This window comes from Myotis nattereri, assembly GCF_964212035.1.
Source record: "Myotis nattereri genome assembly, chromosome: 12".
NCBI lineage: Eukaryota > Metazoa > Chordata > Mammalia > Chiroptera > Vespertilionidae > Myotis > Myotis nattereri.
The window spans coordinates 39,040,858-39,064,785 of NC_138087.1; the positions used below are offsets into that span (position 1 = coordinate 39,040,858).

Sequence of the window (23,928 nt, forward strand, 5' to 3'; positions counted from 1 at the left end):
AAAAAGATGCCTCCATGGGGATGAGAAATGTTCACTAACTTATGTAAAGAATATAATGAATCAACACAGATATTCTCCAGGCCCTCGCGTCCTGGAAATGTGTGCTTTCATGATTTTTACGGGCAGCGCTGGGAGCACATGTGGATTTTTAGTCTCCTTACAATCGTCTCCACTCAGAGGTTGGGGCCTGCTGGTGTAAGATCTTTTCCTCAGCATTCGTAGGTTGCATGGTACAAAGAAAAGAATATGAGGCCTCACGGTGGGGCAGTGCCCACAGTCCAGGACTTAGACCCTGAAGAAAAAAGAATGAGCTTCAGAGGTAGGCAGAGCTGGGTTCAAATCCCACCTCCACTACTTTGTTAGCCTTCTGTCCCTGGGCACAGGGAGCTAAGTTTCCTCCTGGGTGAAATGGGAGTAGGCATTAGCCTACTGTGGTCGGCTGACACATGGCTCCAAAGACACCCATGTCCTAATCCCCCACCCCCTGCTCCTCCACACTGTGCCTAAGGATTGAGGAATCCTGGCTCAGTCGGAATGCTTGGATTGCCTGTCAGTCATGCTAACTCTCTGAACTCTTCACATAACTCCCTGGATGATCTGTAACAGCAAGAAAACTCCCCTTCCATCTGTCAGTGATATTTCTATTGTTCCCTAGTTACAGCTTTCTCCTCTGTGATGTTGCTCTGTCGAATTCACTTATGGATGTGTCAATGTCTCTATTCAAATGTGCGAAATATTTAGCAGCGCTTAGCAGTTTTGGTGAAATGTTAGAAAGTGTTTTGAGTAGATACCATCATCTGCTTTTCTAAGGAGAAGGAATGTGCTCCAACTGTAATTTAGGCCATTGTGTCTCCAGGCACTGGGGACACAGCAGTGAATCACAAAGATTCCCTGTTCTCAGTGAGCTTGCATTCTAGCACAGAATAATAATAATATGCACAACGAATAAGCAAGCAGTATAGTGTATCAGATGGCCACAAGACCTACGGGAAAACAAGGAGTTTAGGGAAGGGGGGATTGGGAGTGCTGAGATGGCACTGGGGACAAGATGCTGCCTTAAATAAGAGTGAGAACATTGTTAACATCTCCCTGCTGATAAATGGAAACGTCTTTGATGTGGATTGAAACCAGTGTTTGCTGGTGCCCTTCTGCTTGTGATGAACAGTCGGAATGCCTGAGCCTTTCAGGGGTGCTAACCCTCTGCTCCTTCCCCAGGGTAATGCCTGGCCGTGTCTTTCAAAGTTAAGCCATGTGGCTTTGGTTTATCCCAGCTGGAATTATTTTTTAAAATATATTTTTATTGATTTCAGAGAGGAAGGGAGAGGGAGAGAGATAGAAACATCAATGATGAGAGAGAATCCTTGATTGGCTGCCTTCTCCATGTCCCCTACTGGGGATTGAGCCCACAACCCAGCATGTGCCCTTGACTGGAATCGAACCCGGGACCCTTCAGTCCGCAGGCCAGCACTCTATCCACTGAGCCAAACCGGCTAGGGCCCCGCTGGAATTCTTGATAGAAGTGGTTCGGGGATCATTATTGGCAGTGCTGTCCCGGGGAAGGAGTGTTCCTAGCAGATCAGACTACTGTTTTTTATCTGTCAAATAGATCAACTTTTAAATCCTGGCTGTTCACATATAAAGCGAATGACTTTGGACATGTCACTTAACCTCTCCAAATCCCAGTCCCCTTTAACCTTTGTCTGGATTAAATGAAATAACACATTGAACGCACTTAGGCCTGTGTCAAAGGCATAATGAACCCTCAGAAGACGCTGGTAGTTGTAATTTTACAGTGAGCACAATAGCCTGTTTCTAAGGTAGTGTGCAAATAGTCATGGTAATTTTAAAGCATATCTGCCATTATCAGGGTCAAATATATGCAAATCTGTCTCTAACAAGCCCTGCCTGCCAAAGGGGCATCTACAGAGAGAGCCTATGAAATGGCCTCTTATGAGCCGGGGCCCAGACACACTTTGAGTATTCTGCAAGCTTCCGCAAAGGGAGATTGGAATGAGGGAACAGGGGCAGTGAGTAACTGAGGTGATAAAGGTCCAGCTACTAAAAATGTGATTCGTTAGTCATCCTGGACGGTTCCACCGACTGACTCTTCTATGTAACTGTGTGGCTATTCACTTTGCCGATAGACACTCGGACAGACATTTGTTAAAGGGTTCTGGAAGAGAACGAGCGGCCCCATTTTGCCGAACGGCATCCAGAGTTCCTCCAGGAGTCCAAGGCTTCACCGGGAAGTGGTCGGGATCAGGCGTGGAACACTCCTGGGATATGCTGGGAACGCACTGCTGCTCTGCAGGCCGTTTCGGAACTAGTGGAGGCGTGGATGCCAGCACTGTGCATGGACTAAGTGCCGCTGGGCTGGTCACGTTAAAATGGTTAGTTTTACATTATGTGAATTTCACCTTAATATATATATTTTTAAATATATTTTATTGATTTTTTACAGAGAGGAAGGGAAAGGGATAGAGAGCTAGAAACATCGATGAGAGAGAAACATCGATCAGCTGCCTCCTGCACATCTCCCACTGGGGATGTGCCCGCAACCCAGGCACATGCCCTTGACCGGAATCAAACCCGGGACCCTTCAGTCCGCAAGCCGACGCTCTATCCACTGAGCCAAACCGGTTTCGGCACCTTAATATGTTTTTTAAAAAATAACATTCTGACAGTGCCAGGACTAAAGCCCAGATACACCATCTCCTTGTCTACCCTTCGAAAGAGTTATTAAAGAATATGTTACTCTGACTTTTGTTCATATGGAATAACTTTTCTTTAACTTTACAAATGTTTGAAAAGTTTACTGTTTCAGTATAGCCAATACTTTGTGTTTACTCCTGTATAAAATTCAGTCCTTCCAGCTTTAAAATGTTACGGTGCTATGTTGGTTACAGAGATAGAGGTCAAAGTTACATCCCCACAGTGCCCAGGAAGGTGCCATATGGATCTCATAAGTAAATACCTTTTATTTTAGAGTCTAAGTGATTTGCCCTGCTGACCTTTAAAAAAATCTGTAAGAAAAATTTGAAATATCCTCATGTTAGAAAAGTGGATCAAAAACTCATGTCACCATGAAGTCTTAACTTTTCATGCAGTATTACCAAGGACTTAGAGCTACAGTGTAACTGAATGGGTGGCCTCTACACTCAGATGTCAAAGAAGAAATGTTTTAGTGTTAGTGTGTGCTTCTTTGGAGATAACTTCCCTAAAGAACCCACTTTCGTTTGTAGTACTGATGCTAGTTTGGGGGTTAGCAGTATGGCACTTTGAAAGCACATTTATGGATATACCTTTGCTAAATGATGTCACAAGCGTTTTTACAAAATGTATTAGGTGTTCATATCAAGGAGCCTGCTCATTCAAAATATATTCAAGTATATTTAGCAATATGGACACTTTTTATTTTTTAATACTCCCCTTATACAAAAAAAGAAAAAGGGAAATGGGCCTGTATAAGTAATACAAGTTTTGCCCCCAAATGTGGAAAACATTGAAAAATATAAAGAACATAGGCCTATCCATAAACGTAGTGATACCCACTTTTGGCATTTGCGATTATTTTTCCGGATCCTGCATAATTGCTGTCACATTGCTTATACATCTATATATTGTCCTTTTATCTAAACATTACAATCGCGTGTGCTTTTCCTAGAGCCTGAGTGGTTAAATAGGAAAACCAGACTGTTGGGTCGTGGGAATCTGGAGAACGAGATGTCTTGTGCAGCCTCAGAGCTGGCCAGAGCCCCGAGGACGAATCTCAGATTGGCCTCCACACAGTCCTCAATCACTGACCAGGTGCCCTCGGAGAGCCTGGAGAACAAAGCTGAGGTCATCCCACATGACCTCTGGAGGCTTAGGGTCACCTCAACAAAACCTGCCCTTTCTCTGAGCGGCAGGGTGGCCTCTGGAGGCTGGCCTCCCTCTCTGACTCACAGCGTAGGCTTTGCTGTGGCATCTTTGATCAGTCGCCTGGCACACGGGGCTATTCCCAGCGTAGATGCATTCCTGTTGTGTGTAAAGAATCGCGTGCAGAAGGAGGTCAGACACATTGTCTTACTCCTGAGGCCAAATTCCGGGCATGTTTTAGGCCCTTTGGCCACGCCATGTGACATTTTACATAAATATTCCCTAAGACCTCTAAGATCTGTTTCACAGATCTGCCTGTCTCCCTCTCTGGTGTCATATTAGTTCTAAAATGTATAGCTGATCCATTACCAAAGCCAAAAAAGAGGAGACCTTGAATTAGAAATTTAATGCAAAGAATTTGTGAATTGCTTGTATTCTCACTTGGTCAGCCTGACACATTTGAGGGAAAAATAAATTTCTAAAAATGTGTGGTGGCTGCTATGCAGTCTGTGTACTCGACGGTTTTCTGTTACAAGGGTCAGCTGTGGATTAAGAGCCAACCTAAAACAAGGGAAATTTTGAGAAGAGTAATTTTAAACATCTTTTCGTCCCAATCATCCTTGTATTCCAATCGATTAAAAATAAAATGAGAAAATAATTTCCTTTTATCTTTGACTTCGTTACAAGTTTAAGAATTCTGATCATGTGTACATATTCTGCCACATGTTTTCTCTATAATTTCTTCTTTGCATCAAACAGGTATCTTATATTTTTTTCCTGTGTTTCCATTTTCTAGAATTTCAGGTTAAAATACTCATGTATCTCAATCTATTCCTTTAGAACAGCAATTTCTGATTGAAATATAAGAGCCACATAACTGACTTTGAATTTTATAGTGGCCACAATTAAAACATAAACAGGAATAGGTAAGACTAATTTTAATGACGTATTTTATATAACCTAATATATATAAAATGTTATCATTTCAACACTGAAGCATCTGAAAAATTGACATGTTTATATATTTTTTTTCAGATAAAGTCTTCCAAATCCAGTGTGTATTTTGTACCCATAGCACATTCAGACACTGGATGTTCATCAGAAATACTTGAGCTGTATTTAGATTTCAGAAGCGTTGCCATTGAAAAAGTAGACTCACATTTCCAGGTTGTTCCAAACATATTTAAAAGTTTTCCAATAACACAAACAAGCATCAGATGCTTTATTTATTTAATTAAAATTAAATAAAATTGAAAATTCACTCCCCTATCACTCTAAATGATACCAAACTATCATACAAGATCATAGTGGTCAAAACAGCATGATAATGAAATAAAAATAGACACATAATTCAATGGAACAGACTGAAGACCTCAGAAATAAACTCACACCTGTATGGTCAATTAATATATGACAGTGGAGGCAAGAACATACAATAGGGTAAAGACGGTCTATTCAATAAATGGTGCTGAGAAAATTGGACAGATACATGAAAAAAAAAAATGAAACCAGATCACCTTCTTACACCATAAACACGAATAAACTCAAGGTGGATTAAAGACCTATGTGAAATATGTAAAACTCAAAACCATAAAGCTCCTACAAGAAAACGTAGGCAGTAAAGTCTCTGACATCTCTCGCAGCAATATTTTTGCTGACATATCTCCTTGGGCAAGGGAAACACACACACAAAATAAACAAATAAGACTACATCAAACTAAAAAGGTTTTGCAAAGCAAAGGAAACCATCAACAAAACAAAAAGGCAGCCCTAGCTTGTTTGGCTCAGTGGCTAGAGCATCAACCCGTGGCCTGAAGGGTTCTGAGTTCGATTCTGGTCAAGGGCACATACCTCGGTTGCAGGCTCGATCCTCAGGCTGCATGCAGGAAGCAACCAATCGATGTGTCTCTCTCACATTGATGTTTCTCTCTGTGTGTCTCTCCCCCTACCTTCTACTCTCTCTAAAAATCAATGGGAAAATATCCTTGAGTGAGGATTAACAAAGAAAACCAAAAAATGAAAAGACAAGCTATTGACTGGGAGAACATGTCCACCAATGATCCATCTGATAAGGGGTTAGGATCCAAATTTTATAAAGAACTCTTAAGTCAACTCCAAAAAAACCAAACAATCCAATTAAAAAGTGGGCAGAGGACCTGAGCAGATACTTCTCCAAAGAGGACATACAGATAGATAAGATGCCAATAGACATCTGAAAAGACATACAAATTGTTAGTCACAAAATAGTCACGAGGATGTACAGTACAGCATAGGGAATATAATCAATAATACTGTGATAACGGTGTATGGTGCCAGCTAGGTACTGGAAATACCAGGGGGAGCACTTTGTAAAGTATATGATTGTCTAACCACTGTGCTGTCCACCTGAAACCAGCACCAAGTAATATTGAAGGTAAACTGTAATTGAATAACAATTAGCCTTAGTTGCACACACTTCATGTGCTGGTTTAGTGTTATGCACAGCATTCAATTCCAGTTATTAATAGCATAGGGAATTGAAAGAGAATTGTCTTGAGAGAGAGAGAAACAAGAGACTGGTATTGACTCTGCGACTAGCTGTGTGACCTGGAATATAGTACTACCCAAGGCCTTCTGGCCTGAATGTCTTCAATTGTACACTAATTTATAATCAGAAATGGACTAGATGTTCTCCTCTGAGGTCCCTTTGCGCTCATAAAATGCTACAAGCCTTGTATGCACAAAGGTGCAAAATGCCACACCAATTGAAATGTATTTCTGTGAAATGGAGAGCTATGGCCCTAGCCCAGTGGTTCTCAACCTTCCGGCCCTTTCAATACAGTTCCTCATGTTGTGACCCAACCATAAAATTATTTTTGTTGCTCCTTCATAACTGTAATGTTGCTACTGTTATGAATTGTAATGTAAATATCTGATATGCAGGATGGTCTTAGGCGACCCCTGTGAAAGGGTCGTTCGACTGCCAAAGGGGTCGCGACACACAGGTTGAGAACCGCTGCCCTAGCCGGTTTGGCTCAGTGGATAGAGCATTGGCATGCATACTGAAGGGTCCGGGTTCGATTCCGGTCAAGGGCATGCATCTTGGTCGCAGGCTGCTCCCTGTCTCGGGCCCTGGTTGGGATGCCTGCAGAAGGCAACTAGTCGATGTATTTCTCTCACATCGATATTTCTCTCTGTCTTTCCCGTCTCTAGAAGTCAATGGGAAAATATCCTCGGGTGAGAATTAAAAAAAAATAATAAAGTGGATAGCTATGAAGTGTTAAGTTTTATGATATGTAATTTAGGTGAGAGTGGAGAAGTAGAGAAGAGAATGGCCACTTCACATCTGGTATCTGCCAGAGTTCTTAGCTCTCTCTCCTTTGTGGGAATACATGTTCACATTATAGAAATTATAGAAATAATCTCTTCTGTCACGTGAAATTGCCTGTATTTGTTTCCTACTGCTGCTGTGACAAACTCCCACAGAGTAAGTGACTTGAAACAACGAACACTTATTTCCTCGTAGTTCTGAAAGTCAGAAGCCCCAGACTGGTCCCTCTGGGCTCTAATGAAGGTGTCAGCAGGGCTGCCTTTCTCCTGGAGGCTCTGGGGAGAACCTGCTGTCTTGTGTTTTTCCGATTCTAGACCCAGCAGCATTCCTTGGCTCCTGGCCCCTTCCATCTTCAAAGCCAGTATGAGCCTTTCTCACATTGCATCACTCGGACATCAACTTTTCTGCCTCCCTCTTTCATTTAAGGACCCTTGTGATTACACATATAATCCAGGTCAATATTAAGGTCAGCTGATTAGCAACCTTAATTTCACCTGCAATCTTTTTTTTTTTAAATATATTTTATTGATTTTTTACAGAGAGGAAGGGAGAGGGATAGAGAGTTAGAAACATCGATGAGAGAGAAACATCAATCAGCTGCCTCCTGCACATCTCCTACTGGGGATGTGCCCGCAACCCAGGTACATGCCCTTGACCAGAATCGAACCTGGGACCTTTCAGTCCGCAGGCCGACGCTCTATCCACTGAGCCAAACCGGTTTCGGCGAAAGTTAGAAACATTGATCAGCTGCCTCCTGCACACCCCCTACTGGGGATGTGCCTGCAACCAAGGTACCTGCCCTTGATCGGAATCGAACCCGGGACCCTTGAGGCCGAAGGCCGATACTGTATCCCCTGAGCCAAACCGGTTAGGACTCACCTGCAATCTTAAGTCCCCTTTGCCATCCTCGCAACAAGTGCTGGGGATAGGATGTGGACATTTTGGGGGACCATTTTTCTGCTTGCCATGCATGGCCATATCTCTGTGGCTTCACAGTTTTTAACCAGTGATTTCAGAACTAGTCACTTTTGTCTCTCTGCTCTATTTTCCAACTCCGAATTAGAGGCAACCATCAGTTAATAGAAGATAGGAGTCAACTGAAGGAATTAGGGCAAAGAAGTGACCTTGAATGATGAAATAATTTCATTGACACCTGCCTCAACCTCTTGCTGTGTGTTAAAGCTAGTTATACAAGAAGGTTCTTTTACCTACGCCTGTGTTCTCATCCAGGGAAAGGTAGAAGCTGTGTCTTTCCAAAGAAATAGGAGTGTATTGCCTGAGCATTTTTAAAAAATCTCTAATCAGAGATATAATAAATTTTGCCAAAGTTCAGTGTGTATTTTTTTTCTCTCTGCTGAGCAGGTGGTTGAAAGTTGTGGAATGTTGTTTTTCCGAATATAGAATCATAATGTCCTTGGGAACATGCTCATTAAAATAGAAAAATTGGACTGTATTAATTTGCATTTCAGTTAACTCTTTGGGTAGATTTATATAACTGCCTCTCACTATAATTATTTGCCTCACTGGTGAAAATGCCACATCCATTTGCAGATTATTATGTCATTATCAGAGGCACAGAGGGAAATCGAAATTCACTTTTAGCATTTAGAGAAACTGTACGAAAAGCCAGTGTAGGGGAGACCAGGCAGGGGTTTTCTAGCCCTTCTTTAGGCTGACAGTGTCGTTTAGACTTTACCTTATGAAGTGTTGGTTTGGAGGGTAATAAACTGGTTGGGAGACCTCACTGGTTAAGCTCCATGCCACATTTACGGTGAGATCCGTCTCAACCAGTCAGTCGCTTAGAAACGTTTATGAGTGCATACTCTGTGTCAAAGTCTTTGGAAGGCAATGGGATACTATCCTTAGAGCTGCCATATTGCACAACTCCAGGAGTGGCCATTTATGCCACTCTGTAGACTATATGCATGGCACCCCTGGAGTTGTTCAGCGAATGACTGAGATCTTATTCAGTGATCCTGGCATTGCCCACAAGAAAGCCTATAGCCTGGTGGTGGGGGGAGAGAACAGATTCACAAATGGCCTCTTAAAATTCTTACGCTACGTGTGAGTGGGTACACGCATGAGCACCTCGAAGAGGGAACATCTAACTTTTCTTAGGAAAGTTAGGGTATCTAGAAAGTTTTCTCTCTCAGATGAGGCCCTCCCTACACTGAGTCTTGAAGACTCAATAGGAGATGGTCAGGTAAAAAGTTGAGCAGTTCTGGGCAAAGCCAATAGTCTACAAAGAAACAGAGGTGTGCCAAAGCATTCGGCATTTGCGGGATGTGCACGTATTTCAGTAGGACTGCAGTGTGACATTCCTGTGGGAATGTGACAAAGCAAAGCATTGCCCTTTCTGTGCCGTGATGCCCTGTTTAGTAGAACAAAGAAAACAGCACTAGCTACCTCATGGGTTTTGGTTTTAAGTGAGATACCATAAATAGAATGCCTACGACAGGGCCTGACATAAAAAGCACTTAAATGTCAGCTGCTGTTGATGACGACAAGCATAGTATTACAGGAGCCGAATAAACACACAAGGTCTGCATAGCTCCTGCCGAGGAGTTTTGACATTATACTCTTGCCCTAGGGAAATTGTCAAATGATTTTTTTTTTAATGGTGATTTGCAGCTTAGTAGATTTATAAAGTGTAGCCATCATTTTGCAAGGCTGATTAGACCCTGGTGAATTGAGTCATCTTACTCAAAACCATCAGACTGTTGAAGAAAAATGTGACTTTATCAATGATTGTTCAACATGGAGACCACGCAGCTTGATGTGATCGTTACGGCAATGAGGTAGGAACCTCGTGTTTCCCTCCCATGAATTGGTAAACTTTCTTCAGTTCCCCTGTGAGGATGAGGAGTCAGAGCGAGGGCAGATGAATGCTTTAAAGGGCTTGTTCTCAACAGAGGTTGCTGACCCAGCGAATCAGCCCGGCTCACTGACCACAGGTGTGCCTGACAGATGACAGTTCTCAAAGCATTTGGGTCAAGGCACCATCTCTCTGGAAATGGTGGAGACACTCCAATTTTCTCTGCTTTCTCCTCTGACCGATATCCCTTTTGTTTTTTGACACACCCCTGCCCCCAGGCTCTTTTGTCATCATAGCTTTTGTTTTCGGCAGGCTTTCAGGAGGTGTCACACCTTCCCAGCTTCACTTGCTTCTCTTTAAGGGTGGCTGCTGTTTAATGGGATTTAGGTAGTTTCAATAATACACACTCTCCACAGTGCTCATTTTTTCATTGCGTTCAGGAGCTAAATAGTGAGTTAGTTCTGGGAATCGTTAGTCGGTTAAGCCCATCATTGTGGGTGAATTCACAGTACTATTAATAATATGGAATGGCCTTTTTTGTTGTTGTTGTTAATCCTCACCTGAGGATATTTTTTCCATTGCTTTTTCAGAGTGTGGAAGGAAGGGAGGGAAAGGGGGGAGGAGAAAGGGAGAGAGAGCGAGAGAGAGTGAGAGACATCGATGTTCTGACCTCTACTGGTTGCTTCCCACAAGAGCCCACTACTGGGAGTGAGGAGTGAACCGTGAACCGGAAACCCAGGTATATGCCCTTGACGGGGAATTGAATTCGAGAGCCTTTGGTGCTCAGGCCCACGCTGTGACCTCCGAGCTACACCGGCCAGGGCTGGAATGGCCTTTCCATTTCTTAGTGTCATCTCATTTTCCTAACCTGTTGTTTTAATCATCTCTTACACTAGATGTTGGAATCCATCATATTTGGAGACCTGTACTTTAATGAATGTGTTAGGAGGATACGATTTGTCTCTTGAAGTTGCTATATTTGTATAGAAATAAACATTCTTTTATCAAAGTACTATTATAGGACTTTAGAAGTTTAGTATCTTTTTACTGAATGCTTTAGGAATATACTCATTTCTTTACTAGATTTTTATACTTTCATTTAATGCTATAACGTTACTTTATGCATTCTACCAAGCGTTCCAAGTTCAGGCAGATCTTCTATCAAAAAGTAATAATGCGAAAAAGACAGAAAATTTGTTCTAGTTATGCTCGATAAAGTACATTTTATCTTGCCCTCACCTTTATTACGTGATCTCTTCATCACAAACATCAATGTATCCCCCAAAATTGATTATACATTTCGAACTGTAATTACCTGGATCTCTTTAATGATAGTTATTTACTTATTTAATATATTTTATTGATTTTTTACAGAGAGGAAGTGAGAGGAATAGAGAGTTAGAAACATCGATGAGAGAGAAACATCGATCAGCTGCCTCCTGCACACCCCCTGCTGGGGATATGCCCACAACCAAGGTCCATGCCCTTGACCGGAATTGAACCTGGGACCCTTCAGTCCACAGGCTGACGCTCTATCCACTGAGCCAAACTGGTCAGGGAAGATAGTTATTTTTAAAAAACAAACAAAAACAAAACGATAACACTGGAGCATCTTACATGTTTAGCATGTGCATTTTTAAATAAAACTAGAACTTTTTTTAAAAAAAAAAAAAAAGGTGGAGAAGGCCCACGTAAATTCACTGCCTTTTGGAATATGTATTCCGAATATTGTCTTTAAATATTTAAATCAGAATGCCTTGATAGAATGCTACAATCACTGCTCATTATCTTGAATTCACGTGCAGGTCATTTCTTCTTAACCGTTTAAAAAAATGTGAATGTTCACCATGTTTTGCTCCATAGGAAATCAGTCACAATTGTTCAAAATGGGTAGTTATTTTTAAATGAAAGCGCTTAAAAAAATAAAAATGAAAGCTCTGAGAAAGATTGCGCTCCTAAATTTTAATGCTTCAAAGATTACAGATGTTGACATTGTGATGAAACAGAACTTGCCTCTGGCAAGTCTGTTCCATGGAAAAGTTAGAGCTGAGGCTATATTATAATGAAATATTTATTAAAATTCTTATGCTGTATTGAAAAGCAGGGGTGTACCTGTGCTATTCTGAATTCTCCGCTCTAGCAAAACATTTTATGACGATGTACATATTTGCGTTGATACAACATGGAGAAAGTGGTTGTTCTTCCTTACTTGGAATAAACATAAAGCAAAATTCCAGCAAGAGCACCAGAGTTATTTCTAAAAATGCAAGGCATGTTTTTCTTTTTCTTTTTAAAAATCCTCTGGCAAAATAGGACCTAAGGCTTTAAGAAATAAATTTCATTTATAGGGCTATTTTTTTTATAGAGAGGGAATAGATCATCTAAAGTGATTTTACTAACTTACAGTAAAGGGCCAAAAAACACATCAAAAACATGACCAGTTTGTCAATAATTTTGGGGGGGGAAAGCCACGTTTTTATTACCTAATTCTGAGAAGCACAATATTCTGAGGTTGCAGTGGATGTGGATGTGGAGAACAAATACCTGGACTCGGCTGGGAACGTCGATTGACGTAGACTTTCTCAAGGGCGATGTGTTCATCAGAAGCCTTGAGGTTCATAGCGTCTGATCTAGCAGTTCTACCTCTGGGACTGTAGCCTAAGGAAATAATAGAACAATGGGGCAAAAAATAAAGACAATATTTATTGTAGCATTTGTTTAGAATAGCAAACATTTGGAAACATTTCAAATTTCCCTCAGAAAAATAATCGAAGTATGGTTCTTTCATCCATAGTATATCTTATAGTGATATAGAATGGTGCTGTGCAGGAAAAGACAGCATGATATGGCAAGTAAGTTACAATCTAGTGTATAATATAGTCTCATTTATGGTTGAAAAACAAGTGTGCACTGACTTGGTGGATATATAGTTAACAAAATGTTAACAGAAGCGATCACTGCATAATGGATTGTGGGAAATGTTTATTTTGTTCTTTGCTGTTCTTTTAATAAAAGAAATATAGACATTTTTACAAGCAAAAAAATGTTTTTAAATGTACCTGTTTGACTAGCACTTCTACTTTTACTAATCTGTTCTACAAGTACAACTGGATATGAGCATGCAAAATGTTAAATAGTGTTCAACACGGCATTGTTAAAAATAATTTTAAAAATTAACCTGTCTATCTATCCCCTATTGTCAGGAATTTAAGTAAGAAAATCATAGTGTAACCAGAATTCACAGCCATTGAAATTGAAGATGTAAATAAATCTGTATTCATTAATATGGAAAAGATGGCCCTAACCAGTTTGGCTCAATGGTTAGAGTATGGGCCCTTGGACTGAAGGGTCGAGGGTTCAGTTCTGGTCAAGGGCACATACCTCGGTTGCAGGCTTGATCCCCAGCTCGATCCCTGGCTCAATCCCAGCCTAGTTGGTGGGTGTGCGGGAGGCAACCAGTCGATGTCTCTCTCTCACAGCAATGTTTCTCTCTCTGTATCTCTCGCCCTCCCTTCCACTCTCTCTAAAAAAAAAAAAAAAAAAAAAAAAAATCAGTGGAAAAATATCCTAGGATGAGGATTAACAACAACAAAAAAATCAATCTATGATAAGAAAAAAAATTAACCAACACACAATCCTGATGAAGAACAAACAAAACTTGGTGCATTTAGAATAAGTAGAATTAGTTATGTCTTTTGCTTTATTTTAAATCTATAGTCTCATGCCAAACCAGCATCATATCTTGTGAAACACAAGAAGCATTCCAGTGGAAATTTAATGTATGACAAGAATGCTCACTTTCATAAACCTGACTCAGAGAGTACCAGCCAGGAGATAGCAGATGTAAACATGAGAGTGGAAGTTGCAAACTTAGTATTATTTGTCGATATTTTAAGTGCATACCTAGAAAATAGAGAATCAACAGAAAAATTACTAGAAAGAACATGAGAAGTCAGATGTCTGGCTAGTAATAATGCTGCTGGCAGAGATACAGGTGGGAAGAAAGGAAAAACTGGATGCATACATCATCCACTAGGAGCGGTTTCAAAGGTATCACCCACAGGCATTCACACCCACAGGACATAAAGCAGGCCCCAAGCACAGCACTGCAGGACATTCTTTCACCTTATAACACAGGCTGCTGCCCGCTCAGCATGCGGCCACTGGTTGAATCATAAATAAAAATGACAGAGGACATTATGGAAAGAAAAGAGGGATGACAACCCTGGGGGGGAAAGGCTGAGACTATATAGTAAGGAGAGAAAGGAATGGGTTCTCAGAAGTCTAGACCAGTGGTTCTCAACCTTCCTAATGCCGCGACCCTTTAATACAGTTCCTCATGTTGTGGTGACCCCCAATTTCATTGTTACAAATTGAACATAATTAAAGCATAGTGATTAATCACAAAAACAATATGTAATTATATATGAGTTTTTCCGATGGTCTTAGGCGACTCCTGTGAAAGGGTCGTTCGACCCCCAAAGGGAGCGCGACCCACAGGTTGAGAACCACTGGTCTAGAGCTTGTGCCTAAGCCAGCTTTTATACCCTTTTGATCAGGCCTACTTAATGTGTTAGCTTCTTAATGTTTTTAAATTTGACACCTATGAATTGCAAAAGTCCACATTTTCACAAGCCCGGATCTTCAACCTCTCCTGAAAACTTAGAAGCCCCAGCAATGAATAATGTCCTTTTCTGCAAGAGCAGCAGAGGCTGGAACGGAGCTGGCTGTCTCCTGCACGTGCTCAGGGACTCCTCAGGCAGCTGTGTGCGCACACTCTTTCTCTTGGTGCTATCACTCCATCTATCTGTGGCCTTTGGAAGCATTTCAGTTGGAACCCCTGATGCTGATAATGAACCAGAGAACTTGCTAGGCTCTTAGAGGTTAAAGCAGTGCCTCTAGGAGTTGTGATGGGTCACCCTGTTGGGAAAAGTGAACAAATGAAGAAAACTTTGCTTAATTAAATGTACAACTTGTTCAGACCCAGTAATACATCCAAATTTCCCCCATATTATTTTTTAAATTGAAAGATTGTTATTTTAAACATTAAAAGATTGCGGGCCCATCTTCAAAATGAATTTGTGGTTGTCTACATGGTCCTCGGTGCATTCTTCCTTCTGAATTCTGCAGCATGTGGAGAATTCTTTTTAGCCAGGGAAATCTTCCTGTTCTTTGACACATCATTAAGATTGAGTCTTTAAGCTTTACAGATTCCAAAAGCAAATTAAGGCTTTCACTGTCACTTATGCTGTTGGCTGTGTGTGTGTGTGTGTGTGTGTGTGTGTTGTTGTTGTTGTTGTTGTCTCCTAGCTTATATTCGTCTGGCTGCCAGATCTGCTAGATCAGCAGTTGTCAACCTGTGGGTCGCGACCCTTTTGGCGGTCAAACGACCCTTTCACAGGGGTCGCCTAAGACCATCCTGCATATCAGATATTTACATTACAATTCATAACAGTAGCAACATTACAGTTATGAAGTAGCAACGAAAATAATTTTATGGTTGGGTCACAACATGAGGAACTGTATTTAAAGGGCCAGAAGGTTGAGAACCACTGTGCTAGATATTCTAGAAGTAAAATCATTAATTGCATTTCCCCTTCATTTCTGCTGAAGAAAGTTGGAAGCTTTTCTCTTGGTAGTGATGGAGCTGATTAAGCATAAACAGCTCTGTGAAACTAACTAGCTAATATACATGAAAAAAAGAAAAAGGTAAAGTCCTCAGATTTGGCTGTTCTGAAGCTAAAGGCTATTTTATTGACTTTAAACAAATCAATATTTATAACCTATTACTTGCGCCCTTACTTCCACCTCCTCGCCCCACGCCAGGGCTTTCTACCTCAATGTCTCTTCTTTTCTATCATCAGTATTTCTCTTACCACTGGCCACCTATCAGGAAGGAATAAAGTTTAAGGAAACCCTGTCCTTAGAACCAATCAGTGAACCATCATGATGACATTTTATGCCTTATTTTCCTCTCAGTTTATGTAAAAGCATTTGGCACCTAGTCAGAACTTGAAAAATGTTTTATCAATTTGAGTCAGCCAAGCTTTTCAAAGCAGAGTCTGTCTGGCTGCCTCCATTTTTTAACCATTTGTGTATAAGGTAGATAGACTGTGTCTTCCAGTCTTGATATGGTGGCCTTATGTAGTAGGTGTCCTATGGGGCTCAGTGGTGCAGTCTCTCTGATGGCCTGAGCTAGACACTCCAGGAATGTCCCCGGTGTGGGTTATGCGAGCCCTTTTGTTGTAGTTGAGTCTTGATTGCTACTGGCCTGGTTGTGCATGGGGCCGATGCTGAGTCTGGCTAGCTGTGAGGATTGACCGTGACCACAGTGTATGAGCTGCTGTGCAGGTCTGACCCCATGAGGCGGAATTGGCCCCAGCAGGGTCTGGTACCTTGAGAAATATTTCTTTAGTTGTGCCATTTGTAGAGCTAATTGGGTTGTGTTCCGATGGGGTTTGAAGCCTGCCTCTTGGTGTATTGGTTCTGGGGCCTCTTGGGAGGAACTCTGATGCAGGTCAATGTCAGATGCTACCTGTGACCGGTTCTGGGCTACCAGTTATGAGTTACAAAGCAATCCGCAGATTGTGGCTGTTTCTGCTGGGAACTGGGAACACTTGGGAGGGGTCAAGCTGCGTACCAAGGACAGCTTACACTGGTACGGAGCCAGGGGCCAGGGTAGCAAAGGCTCAAGGCACCTCGAGATTTGCTTCCACTTGCCAGCTTCCTTTTAGGCTTAGTTAACTCAAAGAGCCTCTGGAGGTACACAGGTGATATGAGGGAGCTGCTCAGTGAGTCACCAGGGACAGGCAAAGCGTGTTCTCCAGGTTGATACAGATTCAAGCTCAGTGCCAGTGGTGGGCCTCAGGCCACTCAAACCAGAGTTTCAGGGTTCACCAAGGCCAGCTGCCACTCGCCTGGGGCAATGGCCGCTGTCCTGCTAGCCCTCTAGACTTAGTACCCAGTCTTTCCCTGCATGTCTCCAGTCTGCTCTGAGCTGCCTTCCCAGGGTGAGTTGCTGTGAACGATGTTTTGTGCATTGGCCCTTAAGAGGGTGCCTGGGTTTCTAGTGGACTCCCATCTTTTTCTGGTGGAAAAAAAAAAATCTCTGCTTATTTTCAGAGCCAGATATCATGTGAGGTCCTCTTCCTGACTCTGGTGCTTCGGTCTGGGGAGCCCTGTATGGGGTTGAGATCCCATGCTCCTCAGGGGTAACCTTTGCAGCTGCGATATCCCTCCGGATTCCCCACCACCACATGTGCGTGGGGGATCAGCTCTTTTTGGTTTCCACGATTCCTACCAGCTTTGATGTGGCTTCTTCTGTGAATCCTGGGTGATAAGACTTCTCTCCAGCTAGTCTTTGTTGGTTGGTCATTCACGTTGATTGTTCTATAATTTAGTTGTAATTCTAGTTTGATCCTGGGAGGAGGGAGTGTAACTTCCACTTACTCTGCCCCATCTTGGCTGTCTCACAGTCCTATTCTCTTCAGCATTCTGCCACATGTGACAAGTACTCTGTGTGTAACAAGCAGCACTCTTGGGATATCATCAGAACGCTCTTTTTTTGCCTCTCCCTGTAATTTTATTCAATGGGAAAGGTCAACTTCTGGTACTAGATGAAAACCCAGGAAACTTTCTGCTCACTCTTAGGCAATAAAATTTTCTAGTGTCACTTTAAATCTCTTTTGAAGCTGGTCTCTCAAATGTCAGGTACCATATAATTGGCAAAGCCTGCAACTTCATTTCAGCTCTCTCCTCCCTTGGCAGGGGCCTTCTGCAGGCAAAATATCTCAGCTCCTAAAGAAGGAGGCAGTCCTCCTCTCTGTGCTGGCCTTTGGTCATCAGTCCTTTCCAACTTATTGAGGTTCTAACTTCTTGGGTCCAAAACAATGATAAGAAGAATTCCAGATAACAGGAAAACAAAAATTTTCACTCAAAGGTGTTACTCAACTAGTACTGTTGGTAACATGACTTCTTGTGCTCCGAATTAGGTTAAAATGGACTCTCTTGGGTGCTTTTTATCAAGGGTTCTTCATAAACCACCTGCTCCTCCCTTCACTCGGTTGAAAGCAATCTCTTCGTCTTCTGATCTGTTAGGACTTTAATAAGTACTTATGCCTCTTACCCCAGGAGTTTCCAACCTCTGGAGCACATCAGGGTCACTTGGACAATTTTTTAAAAAGAAAAATGCCAGTACTTTGTCCCCAGCCTATTGAGTGGGAATCTCTATATTGGGACTCTGTTGTGTTTGTTTTTCAAAATTTCACAGATGATTCTGATGCTTACTAAGGACTAAGGACACCAAATCCAGCCTATATTAAAGTTAATAATGTGAAGCTTCCTTTCTTTCTGGACTCTCAACTTCCCTTGGGTCTTTTTCTCCTTTTTAATCCCCTCGATAGAGACGTAATCATAACAGATTTGGCCCATTTGAGGCATAAAGGGATTAAAAATCTCAGGGTTCTAGTGGAGAAGCTGTGCCACTGGGATTTGTTCAGTCTTCAGACTGAATTGCATATAGTTGTGGTGCTCAATAAATATTGGTTAAGAAGCTGGCTAGGTGGTTGGTGGCTAGAACAAAAAAGAAAAGTGAGATAACAGTCTAGTTAAATAAGATGTACTGGTTGTGTTCCAGTATCTGGAGAAATCTCATGTCTGGCTGTGTTCTAAATGCTTATGTCATGAATATTACTGTTAGGTCGCCGAAGGATGAACGCAAAAGGCCAGAGTGGTGAGGGATTACAACTTCATTCAATCATCCGCACACCAGGTGGCTGAGCCTGGATGGCTCCAGCACCCAGTGACAGGAGTCAGCGACTTTTAAAGGACTTTTGGCGGGCTTTTTCTGGGCGGCGACTTCTTTATGCATACGCGAGGGTAGATAATGGAACGTGGTCACCACAAGTGAAATGTGGTCTCAGCAAAGGGAATGTCCGTAATGAAATGACTTGAAAAGTCAGTTCCCGGGGGAGGGGTATCAATTCAATTATTTGATCAGACCTAACAATCACCTCAATTAATGTTTACATCATTTAATAGAGGAGACTATCGTCCTCACTTTTTAGGTGAGGAAACTGAGTCTCAAGGAGAGTAAGTAACTTGACCCCCCAAGGACATACATGCAGAAGCTACAGTCAAGATTTCAACCCAGGTTCTCTGGTTTCAGAGCCCAAGTTCCTAAATACTATATTGTAGCACTTCTCGTTCAAAGGGAGTAGAGCTTTGGGGAGATGTTAGGATTAGCCACTCCTCCTACCCCCATTTCTGCCCTCATTCTTTTCAGTCTGCCTTCCTCTCTGTATTCTGTCCCCCTGCCCTCCTGCCCTATAGGGGAACGTTAATGAAAGAACCTTAGCAAAAAGCAGAGGGGCTACCATGATGAGATTATTTTTAAACATTTTCTCTGGCAACAATTATGCACATTGGGTAGGATTGGAGTCATCCTAAAACGAGCAAGACTTGTATGAAGTTAGGGAAAATAGTTGGGAGCAGATAGAATGTTTGGTAATAGAGATGGAAAGGAGGAGACGGATGTCAGGTGTTAAGCAGGTAAAGTTGAAGAGATTTAGTGATGGTTATGCGGGAGCTATGAAGGAGAGGAGAGATCTAGAATATGTTGAGTTTTGATGTGGTTGTCTTAAGAGATTGTTGTGTAATTCATTCTCTAGAGAAGTAGTAGATGTGCCGTAGAGAGAAGAGAACTTGTTCATGGATGAGTTTGAAGGACCTATGGAATAAACAATGGGAATGTGTAATGGGTAGTTACATGTGACAGTTTAGAGATAGGTCAGCCCTATCTAAGGATAGAAATCTCAGAGACATCAGCACATTGGTCAGAGTTAAAACCATGATAGTGGATGCTTTTGCTTAGAGAGGGAGAGAGAGAGAGAGAGAGAGAGAGAGAGAGAGAGAGAGAGAGAGAGAGAGATTAAAGTGAAAGGGGAACCTACGAAGCAAATGTTAGGAAGGAATACCTACTAATTTAATAAAGCATCCCAACTCTGTCCTGGATGCCTTTTTGACCTTGAAGAAATCACTGGCTCTGTCTGAACCTCAGTTTCCTTGCTGATAAAAGTGTAGGTGATTTCTAAATCCCCTTACAGACCTCACATTCTGCACTTGTTTCTAATCATTAGCACTTGTTTTCATGATTGCTTTGGGGAAGATCAGGCACTTATTACTTGCTTCATTGTGTAACCTCGATGCATGTGGAAGTCCATGAAATTATATATACCCTTCATCTGTCTTTCTGATAAGCATAATCATTATCCTGTACATGTCAACCCCATCAGTGTTATTCAAAGATAACCTGGAGCACCATGAACATGGTAGGTTTGAGGAACCCAAGTGTATTTCATGAGAGGCAGTAGAGGGAAGTGATTAAGAGCTCAGCCTCTGGAGCCAAACCTATGGGCTTTAATTCATCTACCACTTACCTGGTTATGTCACCTCAGGCAACTTAGTTCATGTCTCTTTTCCTCATCTATAAAATAGGGATAATAATCCTAGAGATGGTATAGAAATTAAATAGGTTGTTATGCACACAGTACTCAGAAGAATACCTGGCACGTCTGCCCTTAGTAAATGTAAGCTACTGTTGTATGATGGTGACCATGGCAACATTGTCTGGTGAAAAGTGTCTTAATTGTAAGGACTGAAGAAGCCTAATATCTTAGACTTTTTTGTTTTCAAAAGGAAAGTCAAGAGGAAAACCTATAGCACTTCCTAACAAGTGGTAACTTTCAGATGGCTGAGCTCCGTGGGTGGCAAACATATATTTCTGGTAACAAATTAGCCTGCAGGTGAAAAAGGCAGAAGGAGACTGCGTTACAGGGTCATTCCATTGATAGATTCATTAGTATAAAATAGGAGGCATTAGAGTGTCCCCGCCATTAATACTTTCTTTTTGTTGCTTTTCCTTGTCATCTTAATGTAAAGATGGGCAAAAGGAGAACAAATTATACTAGTACACTGCCCTTTCTCAGTAATAAACCTCACACTCTCCAAGTGTCTTAGAGGTTAGGTGGCTCTTGGATGTGCAGTTGTCACTCTCTAAAGCCAAATATACAGAGAGCACATGCTTTATATTTCCTTAACACATATAGCTTGGGAATCTTGCAGGTTGGGGCAGCAGGTTCAAATTTCTTTGGAACCTTGGACCTGCTCCTCAAAACATACCTACCAGGTATCAGCTGCGTGGAGAGAAAGACGCACCTTGAGGAACAGCAGTTGTTGAAGCATCTGGAATCTTTTCCTACTTTCGTCATTACTCATCTCGGTTTTTCTGAGAGAGGCTGGATTCAACTTGTCAGGCACAGCCAAATGGGTGTCCCTGTGCAGCTTGTTAAATGCCAGGAAGGACAATAGCAATCATTCAAAACAGGGTTTCAAATGAATACATAAGAATAAACCCCCAGGATTAGTCCCAATTGAAAAGTTCGGTGCGGCCAGGGAGGGTGGCTGCTGCTGCTGGGGATTAACAAACAGCTGAAGGGAATGGTATTCACTGATCGAGACACATTTTTAGTGACTGGTGGCCTCTATCTACCCCCATGGGGTCTATCACTTAGACAGAATTACAGAGTAAAATTTTTAAATAGTATGTTTTTTCTAATTTTTTCCTTCTTGGAAACTGTCTACCTGATTGCATATGAGCGTTTCGGGTCATACATTTCAGACCACAGAAATGCATGCCTCTAAAAATCACTATGGTCTCAGGGAAGAAGCTGAAGAGCGAATTTTCTTCTAGAGAATCAAACTAGAAGCAACAGAGCAAAGGAAGCCCTCTGGTGAGAGTGGTGGGAAAGTTGGCGGGATCATATTATGTTCAGAGCACTGAGTATTTCATTTTAAATATATTTTTATTTATTTCAGAGAGGAAGAGAGAGGGAGAGAGAGATAGAAACATCAATGATGAGAGAGAATCATTGGTTGGCTGCCTCCTACATGCTCCCCCTCACCCCGGGAATCGAGCCCGAAATACAGGCCTGTGCCCTGACCAGGTATCAAATGGAATGGAACCATGACCTCCTGGTTCCTTGGTCGATGCTCAACCACTGAGCCTCAGAGAGAATCCGGTTTGTATAGGGCCTTTACTGTTTGCTGAGCCTATTGTGGACATTGTATCATTTGATCCCTACAAAGAGGTTGTATCCCCACTTCACAAATGAGAAAAGTGAAGTCCAGAGGCTGGCAGACTTGTCCCAGGCCACAGGGCTGGAAGTATGATAGTCTGACTCCAGGTTTCATACTTTTTTGCTATAGTTCTTGTGCACTCACATGTTGAGCCCTTCAGTCTGTAATCCAACTAGATGTGCAGCTTTTGCATGGTTTAAAATTAACTTTATACATTACCCATGGAGTATCAGTCCCTTTTTCCTTCTTGACAGATGCAATAATCTTTCAAGTGAAAGATAGCAGAGAGAAGCATGTAAGGATACCAATTGTAACTTTGGTTTTTGGCCTAGGAGAATTTCAATGCCAAAGAGAAGGCACCAAAAATGGACACTGCCTAACATGTATAAAGTCAGTGAGGAACAAATGCTATAAACTACACTTTCTATTCTATTTAAAAAACAAGGCAGTAGAGGGGGAGAGGGCTAGAGGCTATTTTTAATATATTCTCCTTTGAAAAAATTGGACAAAGTAACTACAATTCACATTTGTTTACTTGCACTTTGCTGAGGGCCTACGCTGGGAGCTTCTTCCGACAGGTCTTTGAGGCCCCTCTCTCCCTCTATCCTTCCTCCATATGATGGGTGGCTCCATGGCAGTGGTTTCATGACTTTTAGTGGTTATAAAAGTTGAAAGGTAAGAGGGGTCAGAAGCCCCTTTGTAAATGTCTGCTTTGATTTTCTATCCCTTGCTGTTGGTTTAAGGATTAGACTAAGCAACTACGGAGAACATCTGCATTTAGTGGGCCCGCTATGATCGAGGAGTGAATAGTTGGTAACAGTTTCAGAGATCATCCACTGTTTTTCTTCCATTGTGATCACAAAGTAATTTCTTTGTGGCCAAAATCATATCCTTAAACACAAACTCATTCTCCCCATGTGTAAAAATAACAGCTCCCACTGAGCTGCTTGGTGTTCATTTAACTGTTCCATGTAATGAATTATGCTAGGAAAATACTGCAGAATCATTTTTTAATGAACACAAAGATGGCTGCTGAGAAAGTCGAAGGCTATAAAAGGGGCTTCCTTCCTTCCTTCAAGCCTTCTTAGAAATAACTTAGCTGAGGGCTCTGTCGGAACAGGACCCAGGAGGGTTGATGGTTCTGCTGGTGACCTGCCACTGGCTTCGGACAAGTGTCCAGGGCTTATGTGAGGCTGTGGGAGACTATTGGTGTTTAGGGGCCCAGTGAAATGTAGCTACAGGGGTGTGAGTGTGTGTACACGTACACACGTACCCGCGTGTTTCTGTCTCCCTTCTTTCTACTGTCCAGGCCAGGTAGCCATTCTTTCCCTGGTACTGTTATGTGTCAGAGAGATGTAGAAGTTTAGCATTCCATTTAAAGTTAGGCTCATGGTTAATGCTTGAACAAAATGCATTTCTTCCAATGAAATACATTCGTATTCTTTTCAGTCCTCCATTTACATTCCAAGTTCCCATTCTCTTTCTTCCTATCTATCAATAGCATTTTGAGGTTTAACTTCATATACAATCAGGCATATAAATTTCAAGTATTCAGTTGAATAAGCTTTTGCATATGCATACACCCGGGGAGCCAGATCCGGGATATGGAGCATTCCCTGTGCTCCTTCCAGTCGGTAGTCCCAAGGGTAACCTCTTCTATTTTAACCTCAACCTCCATAGATTGATGTCAGCTGTTCTTGTATAGCATTAAAGCGGAGTCCTAGAGTTGTACTCTTTTCTGTTTGATTTCCTCCATTCAACATTGTGCTGTAATTCACACGTGTTGTTGAGTGAAGAATTCCGCTGTACA

The 23,928-nt window shown here is 41.9% G+C and overlaps 1 protein-coding gene and 1 pseudogene across 2 annotated transcripts in view; one reads left to right on the forward strand and one right to left on the reverse strand.

Annotated features, from left to right (window-relative positions):
• The window catches only part of LOC308527713 (ATP-binding cassette sub-family F member 2-like), a 44,404-nt pseudogene extending 31,801 nt beyond the window's left edge, over window positions 1-12,603 (reverse strand). Inside the window, exon 1 of the transcript in view lies at window positions 12,528-12,603. The product of the transcript in view is annotated as an ATP-binding cassette sub-family F member 2-like (transcript). The remainder of the gene's footprint in view (window positions 1-12,527) is intronic.
• The window catches only part of PIP5K1B (phosphatidylinositol-4-phosphate 5-kinase type 1 beta), a 281,029-nt gene that overhangs the window by 44,282 nt on the left and 212,819 nt on the right, over window positions 1-23,928 (forward strand). The gene's annotated exons all lie outside the window — the stretch shown is intronic.